Source organism: Pinus tabuliformis, chromosome 1_1 (assembly GCF_031772625.1).
Source record: "Pinus tabuliformis cultivar Carrire ecotype Pingquan chromosome 1_1, CPIR1, whole genome shotgun sequence".
In the NCBI taxonomy this organism is placed as follows: domain Eukaryota; kingdom Viridiplantae; phylum Streptophyta; class Pinopsida; order Pinales; family Pinaceae; genus Pinus; species Pinus tabuliformis.
Genome location: NC_142297.1, coordinates 993,980,609 through 994,003,687, shown reverse-complemented (window position 1 = coordinate 994,003,687; position 23,079 = coordinate 993,980,609). Strand labels below are relative to the sequence as shown.

The following is a 23,079-nucleotide window of genomic DNA, read 5'->3' as shown; positions in this document are numbered from 1 at the left end:
GCTTAATTCATTATCGATCATAGAAGCCTAAATACAGAAAAAAATAAATAAATAAATAAATAAATAAAATAAAATAAAATAAAAAATAAAATAAAATCCTTCCCTTTGTCACTAGAAATATGGACTAAAAACAACACACACCCTTTGAATCCTACAACTATGCTTTTGGGTCCACTACTATACCTTCTTTGGAAATAATATGCCTTAAGTAATGAACTTCTGTCTAAAATAAAGTGCACTTACTAAGCTTGGCATACAATTGACGCTCTCTTAACAATTCTAACACTGCTGCTAAACGTTTAACATTCTCTTCCTCATTCTTAGAATATATCAATATGTCATCAATGAATACTATTCCAAACTTGTCCAGATGAGGATGCAAAACTCTATTCATCAAACACATGAAAGAAAATAGAGCATTAGTAAGACCAAAAGGAACTACTACAAACTCATAATACCCATACCTAGTACAGAATGCAGTTTTGTAAATGTCCTCTTATTTGATGTGTGCCTGATGATATCATGATCTCAAAACAATCTTCGAGAACATTGTTGCTCCCTTCAACTGATCAAACAAATCTTCAATCCACGAAGAAGGAAGTTGTTCTTGATAGTCACCTTGTTCAATTTCCTGTAAGCAATACACAACTTGAGAGTACCATCTTTCTTCTTTACAAACAGCACTAGTGCACCCCAAGGTGACACACTTGGCCTAATGTATCACTTATCTAGAATTTTCATAAGCTGCAACTTCAATTCCACCAAATATGGAGTGCTCATCTCGTATGGTGCCTTTGATGTTGGTGCTACTCCCAACATCAACTGAATAGAAAGTGCCCTTCCCTTTGAGGTGACAAAGCTCAAAATATTTGCTGGAAATACATCCTAAAACTGCTACAATATTCTATACCTCTTCAAGACTTCAGAAACCTTAACATCCTTCCCTTTTTCACTGGAAATATTGACTACAAACAACACACACCCTTTGAATCCTACAACTTTTCTTTTGTTGCATAGCTATAACCATTCTCACTGATGTAGGCTTCTTATTACCCTGCAAGATTCTCCTATCTCCATTGTCATCTCGGCACTCAATAGCCTTATCATAGAAATTTACCTTATTCCTATGAATGTAAAACCAATCCATACCCAACAACATACTATATGATCCCAATGGAAGCACATTTAGATGCACTGATGTAGACATACCATTAAGCTCAAATGCACAAGATCTCACCCAATGATGAACTCTTTTCTTGGTACCTATAACTACCTACACCAACCATGACTCTACATGTTCTTATTTATTCAAGCAACACTTATCCACCAGGTCAAGACTGAAATAACTATAGTTAGATCCAAGGTCAATCAAAATAGAAACAACTTCATCATAAATCTTACCTTTCATCTTGATAATAGATGCCTTATGGGGAAAACAAAGACAAAAGTGAAATACACAGAGAAGCAATAGTGAAAGTGAATATATTGAGATAAATTTTATAATTGAGCCATTTTTGTTGGAGTTTTGGGCACGGGGGCCAGAAAACCTCAAATATGAACTCTTCTAGATCTAGGAACCGAATAGGTTGATCCCAGACAGGCTGTGAGGAAAAGGGTTGGTTTGGTAGCAAGAGCAGGAGCAACAACAAACCATAAGAACCTTAAAAATGATAACCAGGTATTCTTCTACATCCAAATTATTAAATTCATGTTTAATTGAATGTATGAGTAAATTGAAATTTTGGGCATACTTTCTGGAATGGTTTGATTTAATTTCTAAATTTAGGGCACAAATTGTACATTTCTGGTTAATTTGTAAAAATGGGTATCACACATTGGTTGATTTGTAAAATTGGGTATCATGCTAACACTGCAAAGGCTTCCTTCCATTACCCCTATTTTATTCCTCAGACTGAAATCCATATCCCTTGTCAACTACATTGAATTCCTTACATGACACTACATTCTCTTTGTTACCTGCATCCTGAAATCTTACTCGCTTCTTATCCCACTTTCCCTTAGTCTTATCATCATCTTTCCAACATTAATTATGCTCATACATACACTTAGACTGCTCATAACAATGTTTCAACTTCCCAATTACTTCCTCCAATATCTGAGACTCATCAAACTCAATCCAATACTTAAATTCTAATAGGATTCCATTAACAAATATTTGAACCTTCATTTTCTCATCTTTAAGATATGGTACATACCTCGGCAACTTCAAGAACTTAGTTGTATACTCTTCATCTGTTGTATATCCCATCTTCAACTCATATAAGTCCTTAGCATTACCATCATAGTATCTCTCTAATAAGTACTTCTTTTTGAAGATTCTTTTGAATTCATGCCAACTCAACTCGTATGTCTTGATGCCTTTGACACGCTTCACATCTTCCCACCAAATTTCCAATTTCCCTTTGAGACTAAAAATGGCTATCCTAGATTTAACATTCTCTAAATAATCACGCATCTCGAATAACTTCTTCATCCCAGGAAACCATGCTTCTACATATTCTGATTTCTTCACCTCTCCATGAAAGGTAGGAATTTTGGCTATCCTAATCTCATTCGAAAAGTACTGCTTCTCACTCTTCTTGTAACGATGATAGCGATGATGACCATGTTTTCTTTATGATCCTGACCTAGAATAGACCCCATAACCACTACCTCTCCTGTCAGGTGTTTCCATCCATCTACCATCTCTGACTATGTCATCCCTATCTGAATTATGTCCTCCATGAGACTTGCTACCATATGCCCCATTAGTCCTTTCCTCTTGTACATAATTGATCCATGGCTATCCCTGTCTCTGCAAATTTGATAAGCTATGAAGGATCACTGTATTGACCTTTGCTTTCTTTTCGTGTGCCTTGAAAATCCTTTCTTGTGACTAAATTATCCTATCATTATATTCTTTGCAACTTCTTATTTATGCCTTCAAACTTCTCAAGGTATCTACTATGCCAGGGGAGTACTCATCTATATGTTTCTCATATGATTTATAAGGATAGTCACATGAATTGTAATCCACTATGTTTCTTGTCATCTATGATTTTCTACTTCCTGCATACATACCATTTCAAATAAACCAAATATAAACAAGATCAAACATAACCTCAGTGAAGATCAGGGGAGACTATCTCATCTGCACAAATCAATATAAATTAGCGTGATATATATAACATCAACATATCAATCACCAAAACATAAAAATATCACTAAAGTCAACATGACGACATGATCATGACAATGACCATCACAAGAAATCACCAACATGCATGCGTAACAAGCACAACCCACCCATAAAGCCTAAGTGGTTGAACCTGAAAACTCTGATACCACCCTGTGGTATCACATATCACCCAAAGAGAATGGAACCTGCTTTGATACAACCCTGTGATTCCTCCTCCCACATTTACCCCATTTGACAAGCCTACCAAGGTAAACATGAGATGAGTGTCACTATGGCTTGACTTGACCTCCTAGTTCCAGTTAAGGAAGTGGGTCCTATAAATTGACCACATACTAACATCCTATAGGGCCTATAGGTCACTCAGAGGCTAAACAACCACCCCAAGTGACCCAACCCTAAGTTGTAACCCTTTTTCTCCATCATAGGTCCACAACCGCATGCATTACAAGGCCTGGGTGTGGTTATAGGCCTCCAACCACATTCACAACACTGCCTCCATGCGGTTATAGCCCAAAATCTTGAGTTTAGAGGGTGTGGTCTCGTGATATGAGCTACCTTTCTAGGCCAGCCTCTAGACCATTGCCAAGAACTGCCTGTAACTTCTCAGAATGAAAAATCACAATGAAAAATATTTTCATACAAAACTTGAACAAGAACTGACTCAGGACATGCTTAGTCTATGGCAAACATTTTGTCAAACACATGGGAACATGTAAGCTACAGGTCATGAATTCATATTTGATCATAACAGTTTGAGATTCATATGAGAATCACCAAGAAGGATTTATGCCCTCTCCACATAGCTGCAACAATGCTTATCATTTCATACATTCTTCAACCAATCAATAGCTAAATAATTCATGACAAGAGCCATATATGGTACATATCATATAAACAACATATAAACAACATAGAAATGAAAGAAACTCAACCATAATATCACCAACATAATCACTACAAATATACATGAGTCGCAGTAGAAGAATATCTCTTATTAATACATGAAAATACAAACCAAGTTAGGGAATTCTATGTACCACCTAACCATATATTGGGTTGAACCAAATCTCTCTTCTAGCCAATCACCCCCACTCCATATTCCAAGCATGAATGTGGGTTATCATGGAATAAACCAAGACTAAACCAAACTAGGCTTTCTAGAGGCCAAACCACCTCAATCCTCAACCATAGTGATTCCACCTCTATGGTAAAACATCACTAACATCAACCAACAGTCTCCACCCAAGTTGTCTAGGGCTCCAAGAACTAGTACCTCAATCTATATTCTTCCAATGATCTAGAATGTTTGTCTAACCGAACTCCAGGGACTAGTAACTCAACCCACCAAGGGTTCCAGAGCATTTATCCCAACCTAGGCACCTATTCTAGTAACTCAACCCAAGTTGTTATGTGGCTCCAAAGTGTTTGTTCCAACCCACATACATAAGGAACATGAGCACTAATAAGAAAACAATCAAGTAGAAAAACCCACAACAACATGGCTATCTAGGAAATGGAAAGGCAAGGCTAAAACCACTGTCAATCGAGGCAAATATCTATGCCAATGACAACATATAACCAAAAAATCACATTCATATACCATGCATACATAAATCAACTAGGAAATCACACATGTAACTTGTTACCTACAAAGAAATCCACTTGTAGCTACTGATCCAACTGCTCCCTTGTGCTTTCTTGCTTTTCCTTTTCCTTCTTTCTCCAAATCCAATGTAATATTCCAAAGTGATCTAAGAATGTGGAAAGAATATTATAAGTGTGAAAGAGTATGAGAGAGTTAATGAGATCCCTATAGCTAAACTAACAAAAGGTCGTGAACTCATCTCTAAAGCCTTTTCATCATTGAGGCATCTATTTTCTTCATTTTCCCTTCAATTTCCCTCTCATACAAATATGTGTCTCTTTACCTTCCTTTTCTCCTATTTTCCTTTATTTTTATAAATAAATGGAAATTATTGTCACTTTTCCTTTACCAATTCCTTTTTCAATTTCCATAGATATTAATTAATCACTAGTGATACCCGTCACTATGTTTTTCCCAACATTCAACTTGGGATACACGTCCCATAACCTTGGTATTATTTTATTTAGATAAAAAATCAACTAGGGGTTGTTACAGTCTACCCGTTAACTAATATCTAGTTCTATGATAGAAATAGAGTTGATTTTTTTATTTTAGTTGAGTAGTTTTAGTCTTGTTAAATCAATTGACTCTCCAATAACTGTTTGCAGCTATAAATTTAGGCCTAATAGGTTATGAAATTTGAATTTCCTATTGAGGCTAGATGAAGGCACATATCTATTTAGTCATTGTACACAGGTTTTTGTGTGAGGATATTGAGAAGCAAGCAGAGCAAGAGAGGCTTGATGATCAAGCATAGCAATTTCTGCTGGGAATTGTGCAAGGAAATAACAGGAAATTCCTCTTTTTTAGGGGCAAAATTGCACTAGGAAATAGGAGGTCCTAGTAGGCATTATTTTCCTAAGTGTTGTGAAAGTTTTGTAGAGAGTTGATCAATATTATAGGAAGCTTTAGGCTTGAAGCAAATTCTTTGTAATAGATCAAACTGCTCTGTTGATAATACAAGCAAGAATGGGTTTTTCCTAGTACGGTTGCTCAGATATATTGTTTGATCTATGTGTGATTGATTTATGTGTGATTTTGTTTCTATTCATTGTTTTATTTTTGTGGAATTTTTGTAGAGAAATATTTTATTTTTTTAATCAGTTTGAGCTCTTTAGCAGTTGCAAGGTTTCAAGGAGTTTCTACACAAACAACTCATTATTTTTTGTAATCAAAGTAAGCAGTGATGGGATTCTACCTTGTAATATTGACTACAAATGAATATATAACATCTAATTGATGTGTTAATCTATCATAAAAGCGTTGTTATTGTCATTTGTTGTAGAATCAACTATTTTTTTTCCAGTGCATTTTTCAATGGACTCCAAAGATGCTCAACACTAGGGAATGTGACAAAAAATGTTGGTGGACCAAGTTGATATATCATTGCAAATATGTCTTTTCATATGGTTTCAAAGTAGTTAGGAGATGTGCAAATGTTTTTAAAATAATTATATGCAATTGGCGATTTCTATATTCTTTGAAGATTATTTTTATTTTTGACATCTTTAGCAAGTAGTTTTTTTCCTTTTAGCTCTCCTTTGTGAATAGAAATCACGACTGAGTTGGAAACCTGATTTATCAAGATACAAATTTCTTTAAAAAAATAATGTTTATTGAGAAGTCCTCAAACATATGAAATAGTTACCCAGTGTGCAATTTGTTGATATGAGAAGCAACTAATGACATTGACAAGTCGAATTAAGCCATAAAGCAATTTTTGGAAGTTAACCTCTTCATAAAACTTGTCTTGGAAAATGCCCAATGGATGGAATACTTTAGAAGGCGTAACTTGAACTACTCTTGTAGGAAGGTCATGGATTAAATGGGCCTCTAAGTAGCCATGTACAAGTGTTTCATATTATGGTGAATCTAGTTGGTCTATTGTTGGAATATTGATGCCATGGTTTTGTTTATTTTGATCAAAGTGTTTTTTCCATTCATTATTGATTACTATTTGTTCATTTTTGTACAAAGTGGTATTGCACAAGTCATGAAAATAAATCATCACCTTTTTTGGCCAAATGTTTCTAGACAAGTAAGCATTCTTGTACTCCATTTTTCTCTTCAGCATAATTGCAACTATCATGCGCTCATTGATATTTCTAGGTAAGGTTGTTTGGACTTTGTCCAAATTGGCAGAGACATTTATAGTTGTCCGTTAATTCAATTTGTGATCATTTGTAGCCAAGTTTCCTTATTTTTGCAAAGATCATTCTTGGTGCCACCAATTTTTCCTTTAAAGGTGTTAATTGTGCAACGTAAAGTAGTCTATTGTTTCGACGAATATGCAGAGGCGACACAAATGCATGAGAATTTTCATTGAGTATTGTTGTATTACAAGATTTACAAATTTGTTTATTCATTTTGATGGGTTTGAATTATATTTTAGGAGTGATATTGACAAAAGGGTGGAATCATGAAGATGGGTTACACTTTTGGGCCAAATATGGCGATGATTTCAAGTTTTTCCTCTTTTATTGAATTGAAGCCCTCAAAATTCATATAAGCACTGTGAATTTTTATTTAGAGTAAAAAGACAAATTGTGGAGAATTATGTTGTTTTCCTAATGATATTTTTTGCAAAAATATTTAGTGTTGTATAATATGCTAGTTAATAAAACTCAAGCTTCTGTGATCCATATTTTGATTATTTGAAGACATTTTCGAAAGAAATCACATTGGTATAATGAGGTCGATGCATTTTGAACCAACCAGTGTGGTTCATCATCAGGACAAGATGAACAATCAGATCATAGCTTCAAGTTAAATAAGGAGTCAGGACCATGTAACAGCTATAGGGGAAACAACTAAAAAACGGTTATAGGGGAAACAGCTAAAAAATGGCTATTTTTGACTCGATAGGAAAAATGGGACAAATTATTATTATTTGTTACTAATTAATAATAAAATAATAAATCAAATATAGTGTATAATTATAAACCTATAAACATGAACTTGATGCTTATAAGTCAATTTTGTTTTTTATTTATTTTTATGGTTTCCTTATATACTAATATTCCCATCAAAGAAGCCTTAGATGTCATCTTTCGTCTTACCAATCCCGACACCGCTAAACTAGTCGAGATCTGCCTTCCACTTTCTTCTGTTTCGAAGGTGAGTTCTATGAACAAACCTGTGGCGCAGCCATGGGCTCACCCCGATCCCCTATTGTTGCTAACCTGTTTATGGAGGATTTTGAATCTAGACCTTTGGCCTTAACAATTTTTAAACCGAAGCTTTGGAAAAGATTTGTAGATGACACCTGCTCTATTTGGCAGCATGGTCTGGATATGTTAGATCTATTCTTTCAGCATCTTAATAATCAATATAGCTCCATTAAGTTTACCATGGAGAAAGAAATCAGTGGTTTCCTCCCTTTCCTTGATGTCCTCATTTCTTAGAAAGAGGATGGCTCATTTTCCCATCAGGTATTTCATAAGAAAACTCATCGAGAGCAATATCTTCATGTGAGGTCCCATCATTTCCCTGCTAAGAAATTGGGTGTTCTCTGCACTCTAGCTACCTGTGCTATCAGGGTTTCTGATGTCAACCATTTTTCCAAAGAGAAATCCCATCTCTTGAAGGTTTTTTCTAATAATGGTTATAATAAGAAACAAGGCCTTAAAACCTTCCTCAAAGCCAGCAAAAGTCGTAAGGAGGTTAAGACAAACCCTAAGGATTATAGTTCTGGGGTCAACCTCCTTTTCATCCAAGGGACGACTGACATGATTGCGAGAATCTTGAGAAAGCACAACATTCTCTCTACCTTTCGACCCCTTAACACCATCAGAAGTTCCTTGAAATCAACAAAAGAACCTGTGGACCCCAAGGATATGACGGGTGTTTATGTCATCCCATCCTCCTATGGAACTTCATACATTGGTGAAACTGGTGGTTCTATTAATCAAAGGATTAAGGAACACGTTGCCGATATTAAGCATGGAAGGACCTGCTCTTCGACCTTAACAGAGGATGCTGAGAAAACCAAGCATCAGATATGCATTGAAGAGGCTAAGGTCATTGCTAAGATTTCTCAATTTCATCACCATAAATTTAAGGAAGTCATTGAAATTGAGAGGAGGCCTAGTAATCTTAATAGAGACGACAGTTGGAAAATTAGCAGTTGCGGGATTCGAGCCCTTTCCTCTTAGTTCCTTCCCTTTCTTGTCTCTTTTTTCGGTTTCTCTTCCCCTAAGGTTTTTTTTTCCAAGAGAAAAGGAAATGAAAATTAATTAAGAATAAATATCTTTAATTCATTTATTTATTTATCTTTTTGTTTTTATATTTTTAATTAGTTTATAAAAGTACATTTATATCTGCTATCTATGAAACAATGAATAGACAACTACAATCTAGGAACAAAAAATAATTAGAATACATTCAAATTTAATTCATAATTATTCAAATATATATATATATATATATATATATATATATATATATATATATATATATATATATATATTATTTATTTATATTTTAATACAAATTTCATTTATAACTAGATAAATAGACCAAGATAATTAATTTATAACTAAATAATATATCTATTTAATATTATTTGAATCGATTATCTCAATATTATTATTTTTTACATTTAATTCATTAATTCATTTGACTTAAAAAAGAAAAAACAAAAAATTACTTATTAGCGTCAAGTTGGTGTTTATAGATTTATAATTATATGCTATATTTGATTTATAATTTTATTATTAATTATTAACAAATAATAATAATTTTTCCCATTTTTCCTATCCAGTAAAAAATGGTCATTTTTTAGTTGTTTCCCCTATAGCCGTTTTCTAGTTGTTCCCCGTATAGTTGTTACATGGTCCTAACTCCTTATTTAACTTGAAGCTATGTTCTGATTGTTCATCTTGTCCCGATGATGAACCACACTTGTTGGTTCAAAACACGTCGGCCTCATTCTACCAACGTGATTTCTTCCAAAAATTTCTTCAAATAATCAAAATATGTGAGTTTTCCATCAAATGGAATGCTTGTCCTTGCAATTTTTCACACATCTTTAGAGGTATGCATGTGTTAACGTAACATAACATGGTATAAAATGTGTAATTTAATATATGTGTGTGTGTGTGCACGCACGCGTGTGTGCATGATATACAAGGAGAGAGATAAATTTATCATATTAAAAATATTTTTTTTATGCAAAAGTATATTTTTTATTATTTTTCAAAGTTGGCGAGGTAATATTTCAATTGCATTTTGCATACACATGTATTCACGTAAGTTTTTTTTTCAACTGTTTAAATAAATTGAAAAACCAAAAGTACCCTTTTGAAGAGGACTTGTAAACAAAGATAGTGGTATTTTTTAAATTCTTCGTTGTTGTTGATATTTTATGATATTAATTTTTTATTCAACCTCTTTAAAAGAGTTCAAACAAACTTCAATCATTGTGATTAAAATAAATTAGATGAAAAATATCATATGAATTCAAAAATGTCAAACTCATATGTCGTTGGATAGAGGATTCATTCATGAATCCAACATGATCAAACCTTCCACCTAAGGATAAATTTATTCCTAAGTCTGCTAGGATACAAATGGTGTTGCAACAAATTTTGCAGAAGGGGTGCTAAAATTGTGGATTTTAGGCCTTAAAAGGCTCCACTGAGCACTTAAAACAATCAATCAAGTGCTTGATTTAGAAATTCAAATAAATTGGTCAAGCGTTTAAGAAACCATTGATCGAGCCCTTAACATGGTTAAATAAAGGCTCGATCTAGCTTCAAATCTCAATCTAGCCTATAGCTTGATTTAACTTTAAGGCTAGATCTAAGTTGAAGGCTCAATCAAGCCACTTTTTTTAATTCCATGCCTAGGTTTTATTGGCAGAAAATTTAAAAACCATGGTTTGATCAAGCTCCTAGATAACCCCGGGATCAGTTTTTTAAGCCTCAAACAACTTGATCTAGCACTTAAATGGCTTGATCAAGCCATATTTTTTTCCACCCAAATGAACCCTCTCTCACCAAAAAGTGTAACCTAGCTCCATGCTTTCACCCAAAAGTTGATAATGTGATTCTGTCAATGGGTCACATGTCTTTTGCAAAATGCAATATGTCACAAATGCAAAATTCATAAGTAGGTATGTCTCGACTGTTTTAGTTGACTGTACATGCTTTCGACATTTTTCATTTAGCACAATACCTTGTGTTCATATTGTAGATTTTAATTGATGCAAGAGACTATATTCCTCATTGGATATGTTGGAAAAAGCACCAAAGACTAGTTTGCTTTTATGTTTGCTCAATGACAAAGAATGTGAATCTTGTTCTGATAGCGTGCAATGTTTAGGTACTTTGACCAATTTTATTTTTTCTTCATGTTTTATTGTCAATTGAATGATATTTTAGTGGAGAACAAGATGTTGTAGCATTGGATTCTCTATCAACAAGATGTGAACAATTGACACAACATTGCAACTTTTTTCCCTTTGACATTGATTTGAGCATTCTACGTAGTTTGTCAGTGTGGCTGACATTTTGGACACTATTAACTTGCAAAATTTCATGAAAATGCACATGTGATATGGATAGTGAAATACACATGAGGTATAGCACTTTCCATGAAGTGTTTGATGAATAGAAACTCAAAGTAATACATTTTATTTCTGCACTCCAAATGTATATGTTAGCATTAAGCATTTCACATCTCCATTGGATCGTAAAATCCTTTCCCTCTATATGTCCATTTGCATAAGGCATTAACAAGTTAATAATATAACCTTACCAATCTTTGATACATTTTTCTTGTTCAATTATTTTGGCATGGAGGTGTTCTTCTAAGCATTCAATAGCTCTAATGTCATTGTAAATGAAGCAATTGTAAAAGTTTTGTGCAATTGATTTTATCATAACAACTATGTCAAACCATGTTGAAAGTACACAAAAATATTCAAACAATGAGTCATGATAGTCATTGACAATATGACCATAGATCAAAAACCCTTGCTCCAATAGGATTTGTTTAATTGACAACATGTCAATTTTTTTGGAGGGATATTGGCATGGACAAATGAATGGAGCAATTGATCTAGGAGTTGAAGTTAGGATGTTTATTTTCTGTACAACAAGAGTGGTTCAAAATGGAAACACACAGGGTTCTTATTATGTAATATAATATTATATTGATAACCGTCAATGTCTTGATTGAAGCGAAGATATGGTTGCCCATTTGTGAATAGCCAAACATTGACTGGAACAAACAACAAATTAGAGAACCATTTGATGCGAAAAACATCTCCCCATAAGATAATTGTAGAAGAACCACAAAGGAAAGAAGGTGTAGACATTTTTTTCAAGTATATTTTAACATCATTAACATGATGAAGGTCTTCAAGATACTTAGGAGCGAGTTCATAATGTAGTGATTGCAAAGCGACATCATGTTGACAACTCAAGAAATGGCGGAAGTGATTAAGAATCCCTTCTTGTATTTCAACTAAGGTATAGAGAAAGTGAATAAGGACAACAAAAGAGTCAAATAGACAATCCCCTAGATAATATAAGAAATGTTGTAGCCTATATAAATTGAATCTAGATAACTTGTGATTGATTTCTTGCATGTTTGACTCATTTAGTGCAAAAGAATTTTTCATTTCCATACGGTCCAATGAGTGAATATGGAAAGTTGTCAAATGCAAGATTGGTTTACAATGGAAAACACTTGAAATATGTTGAATAGTAACTACCAAGTATCATTGAAGAAGATTATGCAATTTTCCATATAGGGTGTAGCCTCCTTTCTATTCTATTATTGCTCACCATTTATCCAAACACGAGCATTTGACATTGGGAGAAAGAAAATGAAGAAGTTGTAAGGAAATTTGAAAATGACATTGTTTACATGTGATCAAAGAGAGACAAAATATAATGACATAGTTAAAATGAAAAAATTGATTATAAGCAAACATTGCATATTAAGAAAGCAATAGTAAATCTATAAAGTAGTAGAAAACACAATTCAAATACATCCTAACTAAATGACAAGTTTACATGAGTTCCTAAATCAGATTCAAAAGATTTTCAATTATTGAGGAAAACATATATATTTTGTCATATTTTGAGCACTACGCTAATTGAACAAGAGTCCAAGAGGCCTAGACTATTGGTCAAAGACCCTAGCTAAAGTGTTCTATATTGTTTCATCAAGCATAAAAAAAATTGACTTAAGGCATTACAATATATGTAGCACCATAATAAATTCCACAATATATGAAATAACCTATCAAGAAAACGCTGAAGTACTCTATATACATTTCCATATATTTTAATATATATTTTAATAGTCAAATTGACTAAGTCCCTTATCTTACATACAAGAAAATATCATACATCAATTTGATACATAATTTAGCCATAACCTTAAAATTTATTATTAAATATAATGAAGATTTCTAATTACCATATGAAAATGAGATTGATAAAAGTGTTTAATATAATATTATTTCCTAAAATTTTGCAATTCAATCCAATTATATATTAAAATAAAATGATCTCTATATAAAAATAATGTGAAATTTTATTTGGGTTTACTGTGCATGGTTGAGAGAGATGATTGGGATACTTTTTACTGAAATTAAATTAGCTCGAGTAAGATGTTAAGGTTTGATGTAACGAGTTTAAGAAAATAAATAATTTTAGTAAAATGTAAACCTAAAATATAAGAATATTTTCTATATAAAAAATAAAAAATAATCATATATAATATTAGGCAAAAATTTAAAATTTAGATAAATATCAAATTAAAATATATAAATGAAAAATTTCAAACTTTTCTCGCATCGTAAACAAACAACAAAAACGCCCCCTCCATATTAAGAAATTTTAAATATTACATTCATCATATATTATAAATGGATTAAAAAAAAAAAAATTAATATATGAAATGTTATGTGAAAATTTTAAATATTCCATCCAACATACATTATGAACATAAAAACTTTCACTGTCTTTTAAAAAAGAAATTTCCGTTAAGAAAGGGGAAAATTTACATAATAAACAACTTTCATTCTCCCTCAGAAAAAGAAATTTTGAATATTACAAATAATAAAAATCATGGACAAATTCTTAAACTGTACATAATTAGGAATTGCACTAGATGTTGCAAAGGAAACCTTGTAAGGAAGTAGCTTAGGAAGCGTAAGAAAGAGTAGCATTAAATTATTATTCTTCTATTATGACAGTGAAAATCATTTACTATATATAGTGATTGTTATACATTTTTCTGAATTTCATTATAAATGCCAATCAATCAAGAGATAATTACAACCAATATTGAAATGATGATTCCATGATATAATTTTACATTTATACCCTTCTTCCACCGCTGTTTTTCCTTAGCATGGAACTTCACTTTAGATAATATGATTTCATCCTATGATAGTCTTCAAATCCACATCCACAAATATAATTGACATCTACTACAAGGATGAAACCACACTTTTAAGTTTTAAGAAGAAAATTTTACAAAAGAAATTCTAATGCTGCTCGTTAAAATTACCAAGAAAAATAAAACAGAAGGGATACAATAATTATATTTTTGACAAACCATAAGCATTGAAGACGGAGAGTAATATACGTAGCACATAATTATGTCAAACAATATCATACTTCAAGCACTTGCTATATATGAACAATGAAACCTTAAATGAAAACGATTTCCATCAAAGACGAGATATCATCTCTTCAAATCTCAACCTAACGTCATACCAACGAGCACAATCAGATCAAGTTTCTTGTTGGGATCTTAAAAATGTTAGTATTGGCGAGAGAGAGGATGAAATCAAGTGCGAGGGAACAAAATTACAATACCATAGCTCTTGTGCAGGATAGAGTATTATAAAATTCAAACAAAGGCACTTCAATTATACCAAAAGCAAGGAAAGTAGATTGGATAAATTATTAACCATTTCAATACTACCAAATATTGAAGTGTGTAAGAACATTTGAAGGAGTTTAAATGCAAAAAGAATCCATCAAAGACAGTATTTTATACTTTTTGACTTCTAACTACATATGTGGGTGGCTAAATTAAAATCAATTTTGGGTTATAATGATAATATTATGAAGCTTCAAACTTAACAATTTACAATGGGAGACCTGAGCACTTACAACATAATCCTCATCACCGGAGAATGAATCTAGCCGTGCATGCCAAATTTCAGATTGTCTTTAAAGGATCATGTGCAAAGGTTACTAGACCAGCTTGAAACCACAAATACAAGAAGAAATTTTCCTTATATGAAAAACATAATCTCATAGTATTGTCCCGAGAACACAAGCTTGGACTTTCTTGTGTCGAAGATCTGTTATCTATGCATCAAAGAAATTGAGGTCTGGTCATACTCGGTATAAGAAGCTCCAAAAAGCCTAATCGTTAAAGGTTGTAATATGATAAGGAATTCAATTGGATGCCTAGCTTGCAGATCAATTTTTCAAAAGAAATTTGTGCTCAAGAAACAAACTTACGTGTGAGCAGCCCAGTCAACCTTATGTTCTGTGTCAGCTAGAAAGAATTCATTTCCAAAAGGTAAGTCCTCTTCTTCACCATTTCCTTCGTAGCTGCACAAATGGCTCATCAAATTACCCTACTAGAAAAGCTTATGTATCCTTCTTAATTTGTTGATCACTAGGCCTAATGGAAATAAGGGTTGCTCTCTCCATCCCACCACCTTCTATAAGCTCAAGATATGGGGCATACCGGAGCTTCATATTCAAGGCTGGAATCTATGTCTGATTCCTAGAAGCTGAGGCCATTAGCGGCTTGTCCCTGAACTCTCACAACTGTTCTTTCCCCATACAGAGCATCCCTTGTCCCTTGTTGGATGATCATAAATTATCTGTTTTAACAGAAAATGCCTTGCAGAAGTTGCAATTCACGAGCTTAAGGTCCAAACTACTCTCAACTTCAACCCACCATTCGTGTAGAATGATTTTGGTATACTGTCGTTATCATCCAAAATCTTGTTAGATTCCCTCGTTCTTCGAATAGCACAACGTAGATTTTCCCTTGAATTCTTCTCACAGAAATACGATATGGATCCTAATATTACACAACTCTCCACCGGGAAGCTTAATGCGAAGATTTTGGATCTCCTTGAAGTTTTTCAGCACCTCACTGGGGGAATGATGTGAAACCTCGACAAGAACTACCTTCTTCATCCCGAGGATCTGTTGCAATGTCTGTAAGGGCTTAACTATACTACCGATCACAAGTTTAACAAAAAGACCTATAAAGTCCCCGCTCCTACCGCTCAAACTCCCGCTCTCCTCACCAGAGATCACGCAGTCCACCTTCACCACGACATCCTCCACCTGCGACACCAAACCGTTAAAACATTTCGAAACAACCGAGCAACGCCCTAGGGCTTTGGTGTCACCTAGCTTGTTAAAGATCACCAAAACTAATGAATTGGGAAGATGATCAAATTGATCCACTACACACCATAATCATTGAAGACGGAAAGTATTATACTTGGAACATAATTATGTCAAAAAATACCAGACTTCAAGAACTTGCTCTATTTGAACAATGAAACCTTAAATGCAAACAATTTCCATCAAATACCAGATATCATATCTTCAAATCTCAACCTAACCTCATACCAACAAGCACAATCAGACCAAGTTTCTTCGTGGGATCTTAAAAATTATATTATTGGCGAGAGCAAGCATGAAATCACGTGCTAGGGAACAAATTTACAATACGATATCTCTCTGCCTAGGATAGAGTATTATAAAATTAAAACAAAAGCACTTATATTACACCAAAAAAAGGAAAGTAAATTGGATAAATGATTAAACATTTCAATATTTCCAAAGCTTGAAGTGTGTAAGAACATTTGAAGGAGTTTAAATGCAAAAAGAATCCATCAAATATGGTATTTTATACTTTTTGACTTCTAACTACATCGTTCTTAATCGTCGATCGCTAGGCCTAATGGAAACACGGGTTGCTCCCTCCATTTCACCACCTTTTGGAAGCTTAAGATATGGGGCATACCAGAGACTCATATTCAAGGCTGGAACTTGTGTCCGATTCGCAGAAGCCGAGGCTGCTAGTGGCTTGTCCCTAAACTCCCGCAATTGTTCTTTCCCCATACAGAGCATCCCCTATCCATATGCATTGGTGACAATGAGGTTCTGAAGCTTTGGATGATCAGAAATTATCTGTTGTAACAAATAATGCCTTGGATAAGCTGCAATTCAGGAACTTATGATCCAAAATACTCTCAGCTTCAACCCGCCATCTGTGTACAATGATTCTGGTATACTGCCATTATCATCCAAACTCTCATTAGATTCATCCATTGTTCGAATAGCAGAACGAGGATTTTTCCTCAAATTATTCTCACAGAAATACGATGTGGATCCCAATATCACGCATCTCTCAAGCGTAGTACCAAATTTGGCTCAAACTCCCACTCTCCTCACCAGAGATCACGCAATCCACCTTCACCAAGACATCCTCCACCTGCGACACCAAACCGTTAAAATGTTTCGAAACATCCAAGCACCGCCCTAGGGCTTTGATGTCGCCTAACTTGTAAAAGATCACCATAACTAACGAATTGGGAAGACGATCAAATTGATCCGTTATAGGAATTTGAACCTCCGAGCTCGCGTTATTATTTTGCTTGCACCCGAACTCCAAATACATGCTTCCTCACACCCTTCAATGGAAAAAAGGAAACCTAGCTTCGATTTTGAAGGTTAAAACCTCGCGGAAACATAAATATTCTTTTCTTTTCACCTTTACATCTTGAAGATTATTTGAAAGATTCACCTCTAAGATACAGTCCACAGGCTCACAAATTAAAAGAAGATAAATGCAACGATTTTTATTTCTTCTTTTTTCCTTTTTCGTCGGTTGGGAAAATGTTTAGACCTCGAATCTTACTGAACAGATAGATCTGCGTCTTGGCACCTTTCTTCCTCCCATACCGGGGCCCAGCGTGAAGAAGGCTTGCAGAGACTGTCGCAGTAATTATTCTTCAGACTTTACAAACTTTTCGCCGCATATTTTTCCAGATACTCGATTTTGGAGGACGCAGGCCGAAATACACACTTTATACATGCCAAAAGATCTGATTCTGCCAACGCATTCAAGTTTTGGAACTTGAGAATTTTGATCTGCGTGGCCCAGAAGCCTGTGAAAACCCGTGAAAGTCCTGTGCGAGCACGGGCGAGCGCGACCCCTCCTAGATATTGTTTGGAAGCCATTAACCCTTGATTTCTCTCAGCGCTATCCTAGGATGCCCGACGAAATGAATCATGATACTCTAAGTCTATCACGCTATTACATCGAATCTCGTTAGAACGAATTATAACTCACTAGTACCAGTTTTTAATTTGATGGCAGAGGCTATTTCTATCGTATAACACTTAAATTACATAAAGGGACAAGTGGGAGGGGAGTTATTTTTACAGGGAAAAATTACATAAAGGGACAAGTGGGAGGGGAGTTATTTTTACAGGGAAATGCTTTATGATGTAAATATGAAAAGTAATGAAACTTATGTAGGAAATTTTAAATTTTTTATATATTATATAAATAAACGGAAGAAAATTTGATCTCTTAAAATCGATTGCCAAAAATTATTTATTTTAGATATATTTATTTAAGAAGATCAATTTCTTGAATTCTTGATATACTTGAGAAGAAATTACAGAAAGTATAGGTAAATAAAACAAAAATTCAACAAAGTTAAAAAATAAATGTTCACAAGATCCTAAAAATTAGTAACTATATAACAATAAAACTTTTTTAGTAGAATTTTGGAAGAAATGCTCACAAGATTCTAAAAACTAATTGTTTGGACTAATTTAACTATATTAATTGAAATGGAAGTTTTCTTGTATAGTTGTTGCTTGGACCCAAAGAAAATTATAGAAAAGTGAAGGGAAAGAACAAGGTCAAATTAAAAATTAACAAGAAAAAAATTATGATTAATGGAATTGGAATTGAAAATAGAGGGAAAAAAAGGGTTATAGAAAAAGTCAAAAAAAAATATCAGTGAAATTAAGAATAATAAAAATAAAAATAAAAAAATAGTGGAAAAGTTTTTTTTAAAGCTATTTTCGTCAAAATTTATCATCTTATAGAAAAAAAAAAAACTATAATTCATGAAAATGAAAAAAAAAATCAAATGGATAAATAAAAAATAAATAAATAAAACAAAAAATTAATAACTGATAGAAAAATGGAAATTACTAAGCAACACCCATATTAACACCTATAATAAGACCTCAACCAATAACCTTACAAATAAATAAATTTAAATAAAAATAAAAAATAGAAAAAAACGAATTCTTAATTATTGTAATGACCCCAGTAGATGTAAATGTGAATTTTACTATGGTAAAAGACAATATAGTAGTTGTTGTTTATGCTTAAAAGAAACAAAACTGTGATAAACTACATTATTGAATAATTTAAATATTTTCTTCAAATGCTGGTAGCCTCTGGGAGGTGGATTTCAAAGAAAGAAAATCAGTTGTAATAACTGATTGGAACTGCCCTCCCAAACAGGAAAAGTCCTGGGTGTAGGGAGGAAGTTCTGTGCTGTTGGGACAGACAGAAGAGATCCTTTCGAAGGAAAAGAAAAAGGAGAATACAAAGGAAAATTGGTTAAGTCTGGTAAAGACCAGATAACCAGGCACAAGGTGCACAGATCTTATTGAGGGCTTGAGGCCTGCAAGATAGCTCGGGGGAGAGAATTCCGTCTGAGAGATGGATCTCATGGCTGGGTGGAAGAGCAGACTCGAAGCACAGGTGACTTGCTTGAGCATCTAAATTATGACTCTAGTGAACCAGGTACGGTTGCAAATCTCAGAGTCCTTTTGAGTTAAAAGAGAAACCTACAGTGTATTCACAGTAGTTAAATAAGTACTGTGCTTCTTTTCTTAGAAACTGTCACATTATTCATATAACTGCAATCGATGTGGTATTAAATTAAAGGACAGGTTATCAGTTGATAGGCCTGACCCGAACTTAGTTATGCGGTTAATATAATTACAGCGGTGAAACATTTAAAGGACCGCTTAAGAACAGAAAAGCATGACTCGAAACAGACAGAAAGACTGAGGCATCTTAAGTAAAGAAGCAGCCAATACCGGAATAAACAGTTCAGAATATCTTGAACATAAATTAACCATACATATAATGTGCCATTAGGTACGAGCCTGGAAACCCCAGAGCTTGGAAAGAAACCACGGCTGTAGCCGAACTATAAATTTAGTGACAGGAAAGAGAAGATTATGCGACGATTTATAAGAAAGGGTAAACACATTAGCTAGACAAGAAAAATATATATTCTACAGCTGTATGAGACTCTGTAACTGATTATAAACAGTGTTATCCAATCACAGCGTTTCGGTAAATAACAGCGAAGCTAGTTTAATGAGAAACGATAAAGGCAAAACAAAACCCTCATACATATGTGTATTTCAACATTTATAACATAAAGGAAAACGGTATGGTAGTGTCACACAAGTATCCGAGAGCGTTAATAGTAAAAGCTAGAAAAGTCCAGAAACGCGTGAACATATCAGAACAAGTTATTTGAAACCATAGTATATTTTAAATGAAATTAAGAGTCCTAGCGTTGCTGTGACATACAGCGTATCCATAGACAAAGGCGGAGTTAATGATAACAAGCATTCAACCCTAATAAGCAAACTGTCATATATCGAATGAATATTGCTAAGAACACAAATATGTTAACCAAAATGCAAAGCCGAAGCCGCCTGAGGGCTCGAACGGAGCAATATGTTCTTGTATCCTTTAACAAAATAATACCAGATAGAGTACCTTTGGAAAGAAAAACAGGTGCATATACAGCGGAAAATAGAGACAGCTTTAAATAAAAGGAACCTGGTTCCACTAACCCTGATATGAGCATACGGCCGAGGCCGATGCTGAAGGTCACACATCAGATACAAAGACCCAAGTCCGGGTAAGCCGCGAGGGCAGTATAAAACCAATTTAGTTTATGAAATATAAGAAACCAATACATGAGTTCCGCTGGAAACAATAACTTAGCAGGCGAACCTTTGAAGCAAACCAGTCATTAAAATATAAAAGTAAACCATGAGGATTCCTCTTCGGAGAATACCTCAGCAAACCAAAGCAAGAACCAGTACACCAACGGCGGTCTGTTACAAAACACAATAAGAATAGCTCAGAAACGAGAAGCTCTGAGCCCACGCATACCGGAGGAATGCAAACATTTGATGAGAGCTTACCTGTAGCCGCCGTTAGGGCTGAACCGACGAGACTGGTCACCTCGACACCATTGAAGGGGTTGGAACAATCCCACCTGCATTCGCTAACAGTGAAAGGGGATAAATTAATCTGAGTCGATACATTACAATGGCATAGTAAACGATAACCAGCAAAATGTGAACAATAGTTAAATACCTGTGTAGGCTTGGAGCTGGGCACCTCACGGCTTCTGGTGAGGATGCTGGTTGTGAGGATAACACTGGTGGAATCGAACCCGCGTCTAAACACCGAGGCGGAGCCGGATGAGCAGTGCGAACAAATAAACCCCAAGCTTGCCCAAAAGGGTTATGTAATAACTTAAAACCCTCAGATTCATCTCCGCCCTTCATTTGCAGGATGAGATCTCGTCCGTTCAGACAAAGCGGGAAAATGAAGCGGGAAGGCCGAGGATTCCAAGCCCGAGGAGTCACATGGCCGGATGGGCAGGCCATGCCACCTGGCCTGATGTGGTCCGAAATCATTTAAGCGGTGGGTGAGCTGGTGCCTGCAAGAACTGCGGCCGGACCTCCAAACCCCGAGCCTATTAAATATACACTGTATGCTGAGGGGGTTAAATGATTAGGTTCAGCTATAAGCCAAAAGTGCTTCATAAAACAAGTCACGGCATAACCTTTATACCATGGTGCATGTATATACCTTTTTGCAAAGTAATCGAGGGTTATAATAATAGTTTTATTATTATGAATGATGCACAGCACAAGGGTTTAGTCTAAGCGGCATATAGTTTAGGCGTATGGTGATGCACATGGTAGAAATACACGGTATAACAAAGTTATGTGTATGGTATGCATTTAAGTGTTTAAATTAATTTTTTTTTTCATGTATTTATATATGTACAGGGGTGTGACAATTATAAATTATAAATAAATATAACTTAATTAAACTAAAAAAACAATAAAGACGTGAAAAATAAAACAACTAATAAAATGTTGTATTGTTGAATGCCATCACCAAAAATTAAGAAATATGATTAACTAATATTGTTTATATATATATATATATATATATAGATATGTTTTTATTTTTTATTAATATATATAATTTTGGAATTGTAGTGGGACTTTCTAGAGTTTCAGGTGCCCGATAGAAAAAATTGTCGTGAAATCTTGATTTGTGTTATTTAAACTAATTTTTTGATTGTATTTATGGATTTATCACTATGAAAAACCCTTAGGACACTTCTATTGTGCAGGGTTACCCATCAAACTTGTGGCCAGATTTTAGAGAAGTTAAACAAGAAAAATTAGCACTAAAGACAAGTCCTATAATTTTTTATAATTAAATTATTAAAATGTGTTTTTAATATAATAAACTATAATTGAAACAATAGGAAAAAAAAATAAAAATAAAAATAAAAAATGAGTAACTAATAGAAATGACTAAACAACTCATAATAAGACTTTAACCAATCACCTTACAAATAAATAAATTTATATAATAATAAAAAATAACAAAAATTGAATTCCCAATGTTAAATTATGGATAAACCACATAAATTTTTGGTCAGAAACAAATTAATAGCCAATCAAAAACAAAAATAAATACATATAACAATAAAAAAGACCAGAAAATCACTATCATAAAATTAAGTTAAATAATTTTTATCACAATTTTTACAAATTTAATTTATTTCAAATTTATTTTTATTCATAACCAAATAACTCATTTTTATTAAAAAATAATAAATATCTTTCTTTTTGTAAATTTGGTAAGACTTTTCTTTTCGTGCTTTTACATGTCCATTATTTAGCCAACTACAAAAAAGTAGCACAAGATTTGAACCCAAGACTTCATTTCCATAGCCATTACCACTTGAACCACACCAAACAAAAAATAAAAATAAAATAAATAAATATCATTCTGCAAAATTTTTATATCGTTATAGTTTTATGTTAAATTTGAAGTTATTTTTATAGGT

General features: G+C 33.8%; 1 pseudogene; it reads right to left on the bottom strand.

The window, feature by feature from the left end:
* Positions 1-15,380: 15,380 nt before the first annotated feature.
* Positions 15,381-17,185, bottom strand: LOC149217904 (F-box protein At5g46170 pseudogene; annotated as a pseudogene).
* Positions 17,186-23,079: the final 5,894 nt, after the last annotated feature.